The 18,682-nt window shown below is 40.1% G+C and overlaps 1 protein-coding gene across 2 annotated transcripts in view; it reads left to right on the top strand.

The window, feature by feature from the left end:
• LOC110959203 (kelch domain-containing protein 8B-like) overlaps positions 1–18,682 on the top strand; it is a 293,431-nt gene that overhangs the window by 47,066 nt on the left and 227,683 nt on the right. The window lies entirely within an intron of this gene.

Raw genomic sequence — 18,682 nt, forward strand, 5'->3', positions numbered from 1 at the left:
TATATAATTATGATGTAGGCAATTGCCTGTAGAGGCTAAAACTGTTCTTACTACCAGGCTGTAAACATGTTTATCTCTATTGTAAAGTTGGACATTTTAGCATGGAGGTCTATGGGGATTGCTGCTGCCTCAAGTGGACGTTCAAGGTTTTACAGTTTTTGGTGTTTGTCAGAGAGAAGCTCCGCTGAGAGCTCCCACATAACATAAGAAGATATTCACCGAACCAGAAAGACACGGAGACTGTAACTTTTACTTGCAAGGGTAACACAGCACAGTGTAACAAGACACGTTAGTGCGAGCTACAAAGACTGCTCCCATACGAAGTTTATTTTATACACAAGCAGAAATGAAAACATAGCATAAGAGCTTGAGTTACACAAGGGGGTGTGCTCAGCTGAAAGAGTGGAAATATACTGGGATGTGGAGACTAGGGAGAGAGAGAGAGGGAGAGATGTGTGCAGATAGGTGTGAGTGACTGGTATTCTATAAAAATAGTCATGTAAAATACTATGCACACACAGTTAATGGTCTAAGGCTCGATTATGATAAATGTATTTACAAATTCAACTCTAACAGTGTTTCTATATCGGCTTCAATGGTTTATGTTTGCTTTTTTTCAGGATGTGACATTATGAGGGTTAATAAGGAAGTTACTGTACTTTAAACAGTATTTGTTGGATCATCAGCGTTCGTTGCTTTCGTCCAGATATTTGTGGACTTTATTTGATTCTTCACTCTGATAATCTGACAGTCGTGCAAATTCTGTCCTGATGTATGAATGTGAGACAATTTACGGGGTTTGAACTTCTCCCTCTTGTTTTGTTTTTCACAAAATATTGTCTTAATCCAATTTAAATGGCAGAGTTGTATAAAAGTTATCCCCTATAAAGTTATGACATAGAGGAGCATCAACTACAGAGGCTAAAACTGTTCTTAGTACCAAACTGGAAGCTGGTTTCGTCCAAATATTTGTGGACATGTTTTGATTCTTCAGTCTGATAATCTGACTGTCATGCAAACTTTGTCCTGATGTATGAATGTGAAAGAGTTTTCAGGATTTGAACTTCTCTCTCTTGTTTTGTTTTTCACAAAAATATTGTCTTAATGCAATTTTAAATGGCTGAGTTGTATAAAAAGTCTCCATCTGTACAGCGGATTTCAAAGCTCATTGGTTTCTGCTTGGTTTTATTGAGAATGGGACATTATCAAGGCTAGTAAAGGAGTTAGAGAGTTCTGACGGTCATACAACTTTGTCCTAATGTATGAAGGTAGATATTTGCAGGGCTCTATATTCCCTTGTTTCATATTTTACAAAAACACTCATGTTTAATGGTGGTAGTTGGTGGAAGTGTGAAACTTTGGAGCAGCCCTGACCTTTAAACAACTGCAGCTGATGATTTAACGTTACTGAATTCACATCCATTCAAGCTCAACATTGAACTGGTTTAGTGTTTGTTAATCAGGATTTCTTGAAGTCTTTGCATCGCTGCTCTTCTGGCTTCTCTAATGTAGTTTTTGGGAAAACATTATTTAATAAAACGCACTGTATTCTTGCGGTACCTTTTTATCTTCACCCAAAGACACACCAACACAAATTACTTGTACTGAGACACAGTTTCTAAATAGCAAACTTTGCTAACTTGAACTTTGTCTGGTTCTTCGCTGTCATGTTCTTCACTGATTTGCAATTCTTTCACAAACAAACTTTGGTCTTTTGTTTGCTCTGTTATTTCCAGATGACGTGCCGCCGCTCTCAGGTTGAATGTGTTCGTAACCTTTGATAATTAATTGTGACACGCCGTACTGGTTGTCAGCGTTTGTCACTTAAAGCTCGTTAGCGTCTCACAGACTCGGCTGCCTTTTAAACATTTCCGATGTTCTCTCTGAATCTAGCTGCTCCACTGTCATTGAAATTCTCATTGTTCGCTCAGCAGGAATTACAGATTCACCCCGATTCCCATCAGATCGTGAGCAAATAAAATCCAAAGGCATGAGCGGGGTGAAGATGTGAAGTGAGCCACTGGGAGCATTGTTCACCAGCATTTTGATTTTAGGCAATTAAAAGTCGCTCCTTATCTCACCACAAAGTGATCTGCCTCCTCGTTATCACCTCCACAACTTCATCCAGCATTATTTATTTTTATAAATCCTACTGCACACCATGTATGTCTTTAATTCGTACAGTACAATTCTGCAATTACATTTAGCAAGGATCTAGTCAGGAGAAAACAACCTGGATAAAACAAGTTCAAGTGTGATAATTGGACCGTGGTGTTTACAGGCAGTGCAGACATAAGAGGATTTTTTTTCTTGCAATCTATCAAGTGCGAAGGTGTTCAGTGAAGAGCTTGTTTTTAGTCTTTTCTTAAAGACTGAGAGAGACTCTGCAGATTGAACAGAGTTTGGTCTCTTGTGGTAGCACCACCAGGGACCACAGAAGAGAAGAGTCCAGTTATCGACCGGCCTTGTTGTGGTGGTTGGATCAGGAGCCTTTTAAAAAAAAAGTGTAGACCTTAATGGGAGAGTTCAGGTAGGAGGGAGCTGTTTTTATTGTAGTTTTGAATCCAAGTGTCAGAGTTTTGAACTGGAAGTCAGTGAAGTGATCCAAACAGCGAGGTGACATGAGCTGTTTTAGGCTGTTTGAAAACCAGACGTGCTGCTGCATTCTGGATCATCTGCAGATGTTTGACTGTGCATGAAGGGAGGGCTGCCAGTCAGGAGTTTTAGTAGTTGATGTGTGATATTATGAGAGCTTGGACCAGGAGTTGTGCTGCACGTTCACACAGGAAGGGTCTGATCTTCCTGATGTTGTGCAGGACGAATCGACACGACTGAGCAACAGAAGCCACATGAGCCTTGAAGTTTATTTGGTCATCAATCATGACACCCATGTTTCTGGTTGACTTTGTGGGTTTGATTTAGGCTGATTCAAGCTGGATGTTGGTTTCTTGCTGAATAGTGGGACTGGCTGGAATGACAAGGAGCTCAGTCTTAAAGAGGTTAAGTTGAAGGTGGCGTTTTTTTCATCCATGCTGAGATAACTGCAAGATCTAGGTAAAAAGAGTGTGGTCATCTGGGGGGAATGGCAGTAAAAGCTGAGTATCATCAGCGTAGTAATGGTATTAGAAACCATGGGAGTGGATTATTGAACCAAGTGAGGTTGTGTTTATTTAGAAGAGGAGGGGACCAAACACTGATCCTTGAGGAACCCCTGTGGATAGACTGTAAGTTTGGACACTTCTCCCCTCCACGATACTCTGAAGTGTCTCTCTGAGAGGTACGACATGAACCAGTGGAGGGCTGGTCCTGAGATGCCAAGCTCAGTGAGAGTGGAGAGAAGGATTTGGTGGTTATCCGTGTCAAAGCAGCTGACGGATCGAACAGCAATAGAGCAGAACATTGTCCAGCAGCTTTAGTAGAATGCAGTGGTTCTGTTACCAATAGGTAAAGGTGTGAATCTGAGCTCTTTCATGGCCACAGATGCTGTGAATTTCCCTCATTGCACGGTGCAATCACCTGGTCCACTCAGTCTGAAATGTTCTCCTTTTTAATATTTCAAACTCAAAGTCAAAGTCAGCTCTTTTGTCAATTTGTCGATCGTACCGACCTTACCCTGTCTAAATGCAAGAGTAGACGTTACATAAAACCTTGTAACCTAAGAGCTAAGAAAAGCAGAACTGAGTATAATGTAAACATGACCATGAGGTGAAATGACGGATGTATAGTGCATATTTCTACACTAGCCAGACAAGTCTCTCCCATGATAGGAACATGAAATGAAAGGAAATGTAGGCTGTCAGTGTTGTTCATAACTGATTTGAGAGAATCTGACGCTACCGGAGACTGGAAACGCTCACATTGTGATTGTTTTGATTGTAAGACACGTTGGGGACCATAAAAGAAATGGTTTGACCGTGAAACTCGCCATGGTAAGGCCTGGAATGTCAGTACCAGTGCTTAATGTGTCCGCTTTGAGTTGTTTTTACCCTGACTGCAGCCAGGAGAGACATTTTTGCACCTGTTTATATCATGTACTGTAGATAGTTTTTCAATCCATTAAGTTGTTTGCTATTTGCATTAATTGCAAGAAACACAATTGCAGACTCCTTGGCTGCTAATCTTGTCTGTGGAGACTGTATTATTTGAGGATTTTTTTTGCCCCATTTTAACCTGAAATCCTCCAACAGCTCCCCTGCCTCCTGTGTGAATCATTCATTACTGTGAGTGTGTTTGAAAAGCCATTTTGCTGCAGCTGTGTTAATGACGCCACTTGTCATTAGCGAGCCTCCTCTTCAGAGCCCCTGCAGATTCTGTTAGCTTCCCGCTAACTGTGACACTGGAAGGTTTATATGGGGCTTAAATCATGCAGCGATAAAGAACGCGTTCTTATTTAAAACAAAACAGCTCCACGCACATTGTTATGTGTTACAACACTGAATGGTGAGGACATTAGCCCACTAGACTGTTTATAATTTTATTAATCTGCCAAGGAGTGCGGCAGAGTTATGTGACAATTGCTGTTGGTTGTCTGTCCATCTGTCTGTCTTTTAGCAACATTGCTCAAAAACGGACTAATGGATTTGGATGAAATTTTCATGGAAGGTCAGAAATGACACAAGGACCAAGTGATTAGATTTTGACAGCGCAGTACTCTACCAAGACTGCTCAGTTATTATATGGTTTCCGATTGATGGAATCTTTAAGCAATTCGTGGTCTGCCTTGGTGGATTTGTAGTAGGATCACAATCATGTGATCTTCAGCAGGCAGCTGATGTAGTGTTCACTTGTTGTCATGGTTACAGTGACATTGTGACGCTATCTGTCAATGATACAGAAATCTTTAACAAATCCATGGATCCAGATTATAAGCCGCATCACTGCCAAAATCTAATCATTTGGTCCTTGAGTCCTTTCTGACCTTTGCTAAAAGTTTCATCCAAATCTCTTAGTCTGTTTTTGAGTAATGTTGCTAACAGACAGACAGACAGACAAACCAACCTGTTCTTTGGCAGAGTAATTATTTGTATTTTACTTGGTCAATTATATGCTAAATTAAATGCCACTCTGTGATCTCAGAAATGTGTCAAGCTGTCACCACAAACCAGGAAGTTGGCTCCTCTCACGATGGCTAATGCTATGCTAACGACTAGTGGCTTAGTTAGAAGGCAGATTACACTGTAACAGAATCTGTAGAACAATAATTATTTAAGATCTGGACCTTAGTGGACAATGAAAATGACAGAACAGTGAAATATTAAGAAAACAGAGAAGAACAGCAGGAGAGAAACTGATTAATCTTAGTCACATAAACAGAGGAGATCATTTAATCACTCTTGTTTCGATTTTACATTTTCACTCATAGTCATCATTATTAGTGAAAAATATCAGTTATCGGTCTTTCCGGACACCCCAAATAATCAGCATCCTCCCTGGAAAATCAATATCGGTTGATTCCTCATAAAAAGTAAAATTCATTTGGTTGTATTTAAGTGGCTGCTTAGTGGAGTAGTGGTTAGCACTTTCGCCTTGCAGCAAGAAGATCCCTGGTTCGAATCCCGGGGTGGGCCTGGGATCTTTCTGCATGGAGTTTGAATGTTCTCCCTGTGCATGTGTGGGTTTCCTCCGGGTACTCCGGCTTCCTCCCACTGTCCAAAAATATGCTGAGGTTAATTGATCACTCTAAATTGCCCGTAGGTGTGAATGTGAGTGTGATTGTTTGTCTGTATATGTAGCCCTGTGACAGACTGGTGACCTGTCCAGGGCGTCCCCTGCCTTCACCGAGTCAGCTGGGATAGACTCCAGCACCCCCCGCGACCCTAGTGAGGATAGAGCGGTGTATAGAGGATGGATGTATGTATGTATGTAAGTGACATAGCAGCTCAGCACTGTAGTGAGACTGTTGGTTCCGTCATAGTTTACCAATGATTACGTAACAGGAAGCAATAACCCTCTACTGTACATCACCCCATATCCTACTATATTTATAGGGTCTCCACATGGAGGGTAGTTTTTAAAGTTAACAGTAAATTGACCAACCTATCATTCACCAGACACTTTGTTTGGTGTTGTAAACTTGATTAATTGCTAATATTTGACTTTATACACCTTCATAAACTGCCACTTCCAGCTGTTCCTTCCTCTCCATCAGCTTAACGACTTCAGAGTTCACATACTGAAGAATCCCCGGGAGGTTTTTATTGGCCGTGGGCTGCTGAGGTTTCCGTTGTCTCCTGATCAGATTTTATTCTAAGTGCAGGCCTTTGGGTCAACTTCAGTTCTGCTGTATCTCACAGGAGATTTAACAGTAACTGATCAGTTTAGTTTCTGTTATAGGAAACAGATGCAGAATGAATCCGTCTTGCTGTCACTATGTTGGATTGTTGTTGCTATTTTTGCTTTCTTTTTGTTCATTTTATCCCTGCTAGTGATGGAAGGTTGGGAGCAAGTCTGAACTGTCGCCCACTAACTTCAAGAGTGTATTGAACTTACAGTTTTTCGAGTATTTCCTGACTTGCACCATGAAAAGGGCTTAATCGTTAGTTAGTTAGTTAGCGCAATAGTTAGCATACAATGTGTTGCCGTAGAAACCTACATGCATTTAATTACCTCCGCCAAGGAGGTTATGTGACACCCGGCGTTTGTGTGTCTGTCTGTCTGTCTGTCTGTTAGCAAGATAACTCAAAAATGCCTGGGCAGACTCACATGAAATTTTGAGTAGATGTAGACTATGGTAAGAGGAAGAGCTGATTTAATTTTGGTGGCAATCCGGAAAGGATCCTAGATTCTGGATCACTTTGAATTTTTTAGTGTGTTTCAGTATGTGGTCCAAAGTATGACAAAAACATCATAGATTAGTATGTCGTCCAACAAAATGGAGCAAGGTGTCCAGATAGCTCAACTGGTTAACAAGGTGATTCGTAAACAGAACTGTGTCAGAGACACAGGTTTGATTCCAGCTCATGCTCCTTTACTGCATGGGTTTCCTGTTTTCCTCTCTATCCTTGGCGGAGGTCTGCACTCTCTGAGTGCTTTTCTAGTTTAGGTAATGCAGAAATCACATAACTATCTTTTTGTGTGTGGTCCATTTACACTGCTGGTATTGCAGCTGATAGAACACAAATGAGCAAACTGACGAGTTTATTACTCTGCCAAGGAACGCGGTGGAGTTATGTGACAGTTGGCGATGGTTTGTCTGTCTGTCTGTCTATCTGTTAGCAACATTACTCAAAAACTGACTGATGGATTTGGATGAAATTTTCAGGGAAGGTCAGAAATGATACAAGAACTAAGTGATTAGATTTTGGCAGTGAAGCAGCTTATAGTCTGGATCCACGGATTTGTTAAAGATTTCTGTATCATTGCCACATAGCGGCACAATGTTACTGTAATGACAACAAGTGAACACTATCAGCTGCCTGCTGATGATCACATGATTGTGATCCTACTACAAATCCACCACTGAGGACTTAACAGTACTTATCCATCAGAAATGATACAAGGAACAATTGATTCATTAGTGGGGGTGTTTCTGAGTCCCATCAATTCCTGCCGCCCACTACATATTTAGGTCACGCAATTTGGTATCCGTACATAACATACTCATGCATATGGAAGAAATGACGGCTTTGGCGGAGTACTACGCTCTCTGAGTGCTTTCCCTCTAGTTGGGAAATGCCAAATATCGGCCTCGATTATGTACCAGGTCGATAATCGGTCTACTCCAAGTTTTCATCTTAAATTCTTCTACTTGTTTGTCAGTTGAATTAGATTTGTGGTTAAACCCTTAAATGCACAAGTGGGTCAAAAATGAGCCGGTTAGGTCATTTTGTTGTAATACCTTTGTCATGAAATTTTTTTTATCATTTTTCCTCAAAACATGTTTTTTATATCATTCCATTTTAATGTTCAAGTTACCTTTTTATACTTTTAAAGACATTGTAATATTTGTATTACTACCCAAAGCTCTTTATCACTGATAGTATCATACAAGAGGTGATGGAGAGCAGCAACAGCTGGAGACAGAGTAGAAAAATATCTACAAAACGAAAGTTGACATTCTTCTATTGCTGCTCTGAGTGATATTCTTCTTTTTCAATTATCATAATGTTCAAAATCTGTTACAAAGTGGGAAATGAACATGTTTCAAACATGAAATCATTCTTGTGTGGACAAATATATAATACAAACAATAATACAAATGATTATTTTCCCCCAAAATGACAAAATTGGTATAAAAACACATTGATTCTCATCATTTTTTACCCATTTTTGAAGAGTGTAGGGTCCAATCAGTCATGCATCTTAGTTAAGTCAGTGAGTAGTCAAAAAAATCAAAATATTGACTAAAATAATAATGATTTTTGCTGTAATCGAGCAGCTCACTTCATCTGTCTTCATGCTTTAGAACACATCTGCCAGTAGATCTAACAGGACACTTATTGGTCTGAGCCGCTGTGGTTTGGTCATAAATTCACTCCCAATCTGACAACATGAAATAATCTTATAAGAACGCAGCTGCCTCTCAAGATAAACTACGCAGTGCTTTAAAAGCCTTATTTTACAACCATCTCTCTGTTACTTTTGACCCTGCTTCTTCAAAAATCATTTCCAGCAAAGCTTGCAAGGAATCCACCAGCTCGTGTTAAAGCGGTGAACCCTGAACGCATCGTTGTGACTGCATCCAGCCTCCTGCCGGCCGTGATAAGTTAATTACGCTGGAGATGTGTGGGTTTGAAGAAAGTTTGTCTGCTGTTGCTCAGTGTCACAGCGCTTCATCTCATCCAGCTCTGCAGACAAAAAAAGACCTGCAGTAATAAGATTTCTGTTTCCAGACCTCAGTGGGGTTTAACTGCAGCGAGCTGCTGCAGATAAGACGGCTTCAAAGACCTGCAGGAAAACGCTGCAGCACGGTTCACAAGACGGAGGTTCAGCAGCGTTTTAATCGTAAATTCATTAATTCAACTCAAATGTGCATCCTGGGAAAAGTTAAAGCTGCACTAATCAGCTTTTTTACCGTAATTATTGCTCAAAAGACTTGAAAAGTGTTGCTCAAACTGACAAACTCATTCAGAATGATCTTCTTTTTTCACAGTTTCTCTCAGGTGAGCAGCGTTTTAGCTTCTTTCAACTCGTTGTTTTGGTTTTACAGTCTAGAACGGTTTCAGTTTACTCTCATTAAATTCATTTTCTCCTCTCAAAACACACTTTAATGGTTACAGAAGCAGATAATCTGGCTTCCAATATCTGCCGGTAACATGGCTTTAGTAGCAGAAAATGTCAACATTACTCACATAATTAAGATTTAACAATATTTTTAATGCTTATTCCAATGTTCAAATTCACTAACAGAACTTATCTCTGCATCCTTGGAAAAGTTTAAGCTGCATTTTTTTATTTATTACTTTATTATTGCATAAAAGACTAGAATATTGTTGCTCAAACTGACAAACATTATCTTCTTTTTTCAAAGTTCCTCTCAGATGTACTGCAGTTTAGCCTCTTTCAGGTCGTTGTTTTGGTTTTACAGCCTTTCAGTTTGTCTTAAAAACCACAGTTTAATGGTTCCATATATAGTTTTTGAAGATACAGCGGTGTGTGTACAGTCCCTGACAAAAGTCTTGTCGCTTCTCATAAGTTGTAGGAACAACAAATAACAACTGGACTTGTAGTTGATCAATTGGAATCAGAAATGGCTCATATGAATGACAAAGCCCTCTAGATTATATTTATTATGCCAAAATAAAGTTTTGTATCATTCCTTGAGTTTTATCATTTAATTGGGACAGAAAGCTCAGATTTTGCTTGGACAAAAGTCTTGTCGCATCCAAAAATAATGTTGAAATTATACATATACTTTATTCTGAATACACAAATATGCTATAAAAACATCAGAACATTAAGTCATGGTTTCTTGCAAAAAATAATTAATATTGTGTATGACTTCCAGCGCTTGGAGGACTGCATCCATACGTCTCATCAATGACTCAAATAACTTATTGATAAACTCATCTTAAATGATAGGGCTCCCAGGGGCTCCCAGAGTGCATCAAGATTCTTCAGTTTCATCTTCCAAGCCTTCTCCTTTATTTTACCCCAGACATGCTCAATAATGTTCATGTCTGCTGACTGAGCTGGCCAATCCTGGAGCTCCTGGACCTTCTTTGCTTTCAGTAACTTTGATGTGGAGGCTGAAGTATGAGAAGGAACGCCATTCTGCTGCAGAATTTGCCCTCTCTTATAGTTTGGGATGTAATGGGCAGCAAGAATTTCTTGATACTTCAGGCTGTTGATGTTTCCATCCACTCTGCAGAGCTCTCGTACACCCCATACCGGATGTAACCCCAAACCATGATTTTTCTTTCACCAAACTTGACTGTTTTCTTGGTGAATCTTGGGTCAGTGCAGCTTCTGCAGGATTTGCGTTGATTGGGATGCAGTTCAATGGATGATTCATCAGAAAAATCAACCTTCTGCCACTTTTCATTGTCCATCCTTCCTGTAAGCTGTGGACCTTGACAAATGCAACACGATTTTTTTATTGTCTTCTGTTTAATGCTGGTTTCTATGCACTAATTTGACTATGGAGAACACCACCTGAGAGAATTTGACAAACTGTTCTTGTAGATACAGGGATCTCTGGCGACCAGTTCACGTGTATCTCTGCTGCAGTTGATAAAGGGCTGGCCCTGGACTGTTAAAGCAACAAATGCTCTTCTCTAACAGGTGTCTGCCTGACCTGGGCTTGTCATAAACGTCACCAGTTTCTTCAGATCTTTTTCTTATCCTCTTTACTTGACATTTGGATACATTAAAGCTATTTGCCACCTCAGCAGCAGACTTGGTCTTCAGGGTCCTGATGATCAGCACTTTGGTCTGTGGTTGGATCTTTGGCATGCTGTCCGGATCAGGTTGGGCTTCATATGAAGGTCTTGTGTCTTGTGTTTCTTTTTATACACACCTGGGAATGTGTCAGTTACAGTATTTGTCACAGGTGAACTTCTAATCTGTGATTGGTTGAATCATTTAAAGACATGACAAGACTTTTGTCCTTGCAAAAACAGATGTCATGGGCTTTACCAAGACGAGAACATCAGGACAGTTTATGACGGGGTCAATTTGCACCCAGTTATTAATGTGAAAGCCCTTAACATTAAAATGAACCATTTTTGTGAGAACTGATTGATTAGAAATAAAGTTATATGCCATTTAAGGTTACTATATCCTGATGCGAGAAGACTTTTGTCAGGGACTGTATGTATGAGTTCAACCATGCAACACCAGGTTTTGGTATCAGTGGACCCAGAAAATTCCAAAACTGCAGCTTATTAATGAATCCAGTGTTGAATCCACAAACAGAACTCAAGTCTGCATTATTTTGAAGCACAAATATATATTGATGAGGTCCCAAAATTGTAAAGTAAAAATGGTTAAAGCTGCATTAATCAAAGTTTTTGCAGCTTTTTTTTAAAAAAAACAAACAAAAACCTTTCTTCAATCTAAAACTCTTTGACTTATTTTCTCATTTCGCTAATTTTCTCCCTTTTAAAAACACTGTTTAATGATTCAAGAAGCTGAGATGAGAAAAACTATAAACTACCTCTAAAATAAACATATAAACTTGTTTACTAGCATTTTTTATAACTGGGATATTATACAGAGCTTTAAAGTTTCTGTGGTTATGTTGAAGTTGTGCACAAAGTTATTTACAGTAAACTATTCATGATATTTATACAATTATTAAAGCTTTTGACGGTTATTTTGTCCAGTTCCATGGTTAAAATGTTGCATGTACAAGAGATACAGAATGAAAAACCACGGAAAATCCTGCAAACTGACATAAACTGAGGGTTCCCTGGTGATGGAGCTGAATTTCTGTTGATCTAAATGAAACTTTCTGACTGAATCACTGAGGAAATGCCTCATACAGCAGCACAGAAGGTCAGTTTCTGTCACATCTCACAGATTTCTGACAGATTTTTCCGTCTGTAAAACCACAAACTGTGCATCAGAAGCTGGAGGCTGCATGCTGACAGGTTTTTAACTGAGAAGTCGTTTCTACTAACGGGTAAAAACAAGCAGGAGTCTGTAAATGTCTATCAGGGGTTTTATTATTCAAGTTAAGGAAAGAGAAGAATGAATAAAACAAGTAAATGTCATCAAGTGGAAACACAATTTGCACGGATGTCATTTCATTTTTCTTCTGTCTTTGGAGGAACGTTAACACTAAATTAAAATCCATTACGGGCAGATTAAACCTTGTGAGGTTTTTTGACATTGCAGTTACTGTTAAACAGAAAAATGGCTCAATAAGAGAGGAAAGGTTTAGTTTTCCAACTAACAGGGAGGAGCAGTTAATAAACTGACAGTAAGGAAACAATCCATACTGATCCTAAGAGCTCTACTGTGATAACAGCACTGTTTTGTTCATGTTTGATTTGTTTTATTTCCTGTGGATGTCACTAGAACTGATTCTTTGGTACCAAATTGATGCCAAAAATCTGAAAAAACTTTTTCTAAGTTACTGAAAGCAGCATAGATACAGTTTTATCTGGAGATACTGAACAACAACAACAACAACAACAACAACAACAACAACATGCAAAATGCATCAACTGAGGCCTGAACCATGAAGCGAGGTCAGTGGGTTAGTGAGGCATGGTAACATTGAGCCAAAAATCAGAGTTTTTAGGTTTAACCTGCTAGATCTCCATGGTAACTGATGCTGTGGAACTAGATCTCCATGGTAACTGATGCTATGAAGTTAGATCTCCATGGTAACCTGATGTTGTGGAGCTAGATCTCCATGGTAACTGATGCTGTGGAACTAGATCTCCATGGTAACTGATGCTATGAAGTTAGATCTCCATGGTAACCTGATGTTGTGGAGCTAGATCTCCATGGTAACTGATGCTGTGGAACTAGATCTCCATGGTAACTGATGCTATGAAGTTAGATCTCCATGGTAACCTGATGTTGTGGAGCTAGATCTCCATGGTAACTGATGCTGTGGAACTAGATCTCCATGGTAACTGATGCTGTGGAGCTAGATCTCCATGGTAACTGATGTTGTGGAACTCACCTGGTCCAGTTCTGTTCAGAGTTTCAGATGTGAATCGGCTTTAAAAAGTGTCTCCCTTTAACCAAATCGTTTCCTCATGATTATTTATGAGCAATATAGATTCTCAGCTGGGGGAAAATGTTTTATCTGTTAACATGTTGAGCTGTATGGTACGAAAACCACTTGTACTAAAACTATTATTTAAAATTTTGAGATTTTTTTTGTGGATTTGTCTCGTGCCTGCTGTCAATTCAAGAAGCTAGAAAACATGTTGAAAATATGTATTAATGCCATAAAATGCATCTCAGGACTGTAAAAATACATCTTAATGTGGTAAAATATGTCTTAATACTATAAAATAAGTCTAAAATCATTTCATCTTCTTAGGTTGTGGTAAAGTCTCGTATTCATGCCGCTGTGACGAGCCTTCATTTTATTTTTAGAGAAAATAACCCAGCACTACACATTTCTTTTGTCATTTCCTTCCCCCCAAACTAGAATTTGCAGCAAATATTTGAGCATCTGATCAACATTTTATCTACAAAACATTCAAATGTGCTTTCTAATTTGTCTTCTTTTGTCTTTGCTCGATGCTGGTTAAACCCGAGATCCAGCCAGAGCAGGTTTTCCTATCAGGTCCAAACAGAAGAGCATCACAGTGAAGCTGCAAAGCAATCAGACTCACATTCATACTGTCCATGTGTGTGTGTGTGTGTGTGTGTGTATTGTGCAGACACAGCAGGAGTTCAACACCTGCAGCCTAAAGGATAGACAGTTAAAACGCTGACATTTAACAGGAAGCAGGACACTGTATCTCTATATTCTGCTTCTTCCACCTGCTGTCTGAATAAACACAGTATGAAAATCCTGTATATTCATAATTAATGATCCCATTACTGGTCTGAGGTCTGCTGACACGCTGACCTTTTCCCAGACAGAGAAATAAAACAGCTTTGTGCTTCAGTGAACCAAAGAGAACCTGTAAAAAACACGACTTCTGAACCAGTCACACGGTCTCAGAGGGAAAAATGTGGACTTTATCTGTGGAGCTGCAGCTTTATGAGCCTGAATTCATGATAAATCAGCATTAGAAGCTGCTGTTTGCAGGATATTAAATCATCTGACTGGTGGTTTTACACTGAAACAGACTGATAACAGAGCAGTCAGCATGTTCTACATCTCTGAAAGCTTTTTTTTATGGTGATTTTGCAGGTTTTTGTGGTAATTTTGAGTCTCTGTGCTAATTTTGAGTCAGCTGTGGGGATTTCATGCCTTTTTACGCTTACTTTTAGTGTCTTTCTGTAGCTATTTTGGATCTGTTGTGGTAATGTTAAGTCTTTCTGTGACTATTTCACATCTTTTTGTGATACTTTTGAGCCTTTCTGTCATAATTTTGAGTTTTTCTGTGGTGATTTGACACCTTTTGTGACAACTGCCTTCCTGTGGTGAATTCAGATCTGCTGTGGTAATTTTAATTCTTTCTGTGGCTATTTTACATGTTTTTGTGGTAATTTTAAGCCTTTCTGTCATAATTTGTGAGTTTTTCTGTGGTGATTTCACATGTTTTGTGGCAATTTTGAGTCTTTTTGTGGTCATTTTGAGTCAGCTGTGGTGATTTCATGCCTTTTTGTCGTCATTTTAGCGTCTTTCTGTGACTATTTTGCATCTGTTGTGGTAATTTTATGTCTTTCTGTGGCTATTTCACATCTTTTTGTATTAATTTTGAGCATTTCTGTCATACTTCTGAATTTTTCTGTGATGAGTTCACATCTTTTGTGCCAATTTTAAGTCTTTCTGTGGTGAATTCACATGTTTTGGTTAATTTTAAGTATTTCTGTGGCAATTTTACATATTTTGAGTCTTTTTGTAGTCATTTTGAGTCAGCTGTGGGGATTTCATGCCTTTTTGTCGTCATTTTAGTGTCTTTCTGTGACTATTTTGCATATGTTGTGGTAATTTTATGTCTTTCTGTGACTATTGCACAACTTTTTGTATGAATTTTGAGCATTTCTGTCATAATTTTGAGTTTTTCTGTGGTGATTTTACATCTTTTGTGCCAATTTTAAGTCTTTTTGTGGGAATTTTCAGTTATTTTCTGTGGCTATTTTGCATCTTTTGTGTTCATTTTAAGTCTTTCTGTGGTGAATTCACATCATTCGGGTAATTTTAAGTACCAGCATTTCTGTGGTGATTTCACATCTTTTGTGTTATTATTAAGTTTTTTTAGCTGTTTTTGAGTCTTTATGTTGTAATTTTGAATCTTTCGGTGCTAATTCATGTCTTTTTGTTGTAAATTAGAGGTTTATTGAGGTAATTTTGAGTGACATGTTCTAATATTACAGGCATCTTATCACTGACGGCCTTCTCTCTGCTTCATTCTTCACATTCAGCGGATTAAACCAGTTTTAAACTCGAGCACACACTGAAGAAGCACCTAAAAGCATCTGTATATCAAGAAATATCAAGACATTTGTTGTCTGTGATGCTTGTTTTGTGTTTTCAGTGTTGAAAGCTACAAAAAAAATCCTCTTTTTCTGAATTCTAGTGTTCTGCTGGATGAGCTCAGGCCTGATGTTTCGATGGAATATGAAACCTCTGTCACAGAGAAACGAGGAGACAAGCAGGGAAACGAGGCGGTGCTGCAGCATTTGATGTGAAATATGTGGGTTAAATTCTGCTGCTAAATTTAACAACTCATCGTATTCTGAAGGCTGCAGCCACAGCCAGACCTTCCCGAGTCTACCGAGGAGATTATCAGACCTGAGAAACCTGAAATTATGCAAATGGATTTCATTCAGCTTCATTAGTGATAATTTCTTTATCCTAACGCTGATGCCAAAAATATGCGACTCAGAAACATTATGAATTTGTAAATTAGCCGTGTAGAAGCTACTGCAGGTAGATGTTTCATTTAGGGATGTAATGGAGCAGTTCTTTATTACATAATACCAGTAAAGAGTGCACACCGTCCCCCAGGCACTCAGCTGCCTCACATTATTATGGTCTGTGTTTATGGGCTGTGAATGGTGGAGTTTCGTGGCAGATGTGACCGAGGCTCTCTGGGGGGCTCCGTCCCTGCTAGCGACGTCTAATACAGTCAGTCGACGGCACATTAAAAGCTAAACGCAGGGATTCAAGCACCCCCGTGGAAGGACAACTGGAGCACATTTACAGCCCAGCGTCTCCTGAGGGATATACAGGGTCGCTTTTACTGAGAAAATGTGCCTCCGCGTAGGTTTAAGCAACTTAAAACACCATTAACTCCTCGCTGGCAGTGATGTACATGCAGTCTGCACCTATGGAGCTGAAAACATGCATTTCTACAGCCCTCAGTGGGGATTTGTTTACATCTAAATCTGGCCTGCAGCATATTCAATCAGAAGGAAAACGATAGATTTGGAAGCACAGGACCAAAGTGGGAATACGATGAAGGTCTGCAGCCGGGAGGTTGATGGATATCTAGTTACCGTCCAAACCCCAGCAGGATCCTCATGTGTCCTTGTATGCAGTAAAACGTGACTGCTTACAGATCAATCTCCCACTGATAAAGTACAGGGTGTTCTATGTGTGCAGGAAAACTGATTTTACGATGCACACATGGTCAGACTATGTAGGAATATTTGTCTTGAAGTGGCGGAAATCAGTCAATGGTTTTGTTTGTCAGTATGCATCAGAATAACAATGAAACACTGGAGTAACATCCATCCATCCATCCACCCATCCACCCATCTGGCCATCCGGCCATCCGTTCACCCATCCATCCATCCACGCATCCATCCATCCATCCATGCATCCATCCACACATCCATCCACACATCCATCCATCCATCCACCCATCCACCCATCTGGCCATCCGGCCATCCGTTCACCCATCCATCCATCCATCCATCCATCCATCCATCCATGCATCCATCCACACATCCATCCACCCATCCACCCATCCACCCATCCGGCCATCCATCCCCCCATCCATCATCCATCCATCCATCCATCCACCCACCCATCCACGCACCCATCCACCCATCCATCATCCATCCATCCATCCATCCACCCATCTATCCATCCATCCATCCACGCATCCATCCACCCACCCATCCATCCACCCATCCATCATCCATCCATCCATCCATCCACCCATCCATCATCCATCCATCCATCCATCCATCCACCCACCCACCCACTCACTCACTCACTCACTCACCCATCCATCCATCCATCCATCCACCCATCCATCCATCCATCCATCCACCCAACCACCCACTCACTCACTCACTCACTCACTCACTCACTCACTCACTCACTCACTCACTCACTCACTCACTCACCCATCCATCCATCCATCCATCCAGCCATCCATCCATCCATCCACCATACTCTGCCTAATGGAGTCTATCCCAGCTGACACCCTGGACAGGTCACCAGTCTGTCACAGGGCTACATATACAGACAAACAATCACACTCACATTCACACCTACGGAATTTAGAGTCACCAGTTAACCTCAGCATATTTTTGGACTGTGGGAGAAAAGCCACACATGCACAGGGAGAACATGCAAACTCCATGCAGAAAGATACTGGGAAGGCCGGGACATGAACCAGGGATCTTCTAGCTGCAAGGCGAAAGTGCTAACCACCAAACCACTGTGCAGCCTCTAGGGTAACATGAGAAACTATAAACACAGGAGCTGATATAATTAGTTATATTGTAGCTGGGCAGTGATGCACTTCCTAAACAAGAAAAGCACTCAGAGAGCACATTACTCCACCAAGACTGTTCATTCCCCCATATGGCATTGTCAGAAAAGCATATATTTTTTTAGGAAATGCAGTATTTGTTTATTAGTTATTGATTATCAGAATTTGCAGCAACATAGAATGTGTCCATTTAATATAGATGTACCCACAAACAAAATTACCTTGCACAGAATCCTGTGACCTAAATATGTAGCGAGCAGTGGGAATTGATGGGACTCAGAAACACTCCTACAATTTAATCAGTTGTTCCTTGTATCATTTCTGACAGATAAGTCCTGATAAGTCCTCAGTGATGGATTTGTAGTAGAATCACAATCATGTGATCATCAGCAGGCAGCTGATGTAGTGTTCCGTTGTTGTCATAGTTACAGTGACGCCATGCCGCTAGCTGGCAATGATACAGAAATCTTTGACAAATCCATGGATCCAGACTATAAGCTGCATCACTGCCAAAATCTAATCACTTGGTCCTTGTGTCATTTCTGACCTTCCCTGAAAATTTCGTCCAAATCCGTTAATCCGTTTTTGAGTAATGTTGCTAGGAGACAGACAGACAAACAGACAGACAAGCCGATGCCAATCACATAACTCCACTGCATTCTAACCAGTCTTTAACCTTGATTTAAAGGAGCTGGGAGTTTAAGTAGACCTGCAGTTTTCTAGAAGATTGTTCCAGATTTGTGGAGCATAATAACTGAAAGCTGCTTCTCCATTTTTAGTTCTGACTCTGGGGACAGAGAGCAGACCTGAACCAGAGGACCTGAGGACGGTTCATATGATAAAACCTGGGCCCTAAACCATTCAGAGCTTTATAAACTAATAAAAGTATTTTAAAGTCTATCCTCTGAGAGACCAGAAGCCAGTGCAAA

The sequence above is a fragment of the Acanthochromis polyacanthus genome, chromosome 6 (genome assembly GCF_021347895.1).
Source record: "Acanthochromis polyacanthus isolate Apoly-LR-REF ecotype Palm Island chromosome 6, KAUST_Apoly_ChrSc, whole genome shotgun sequence".
Classification (NCBI taxonomy): Eukaryota; Metazoa; Chordata; class Actinopteri; family Pomacentridae; genus Acanthochromis; species Acanthochromis polyacanthus.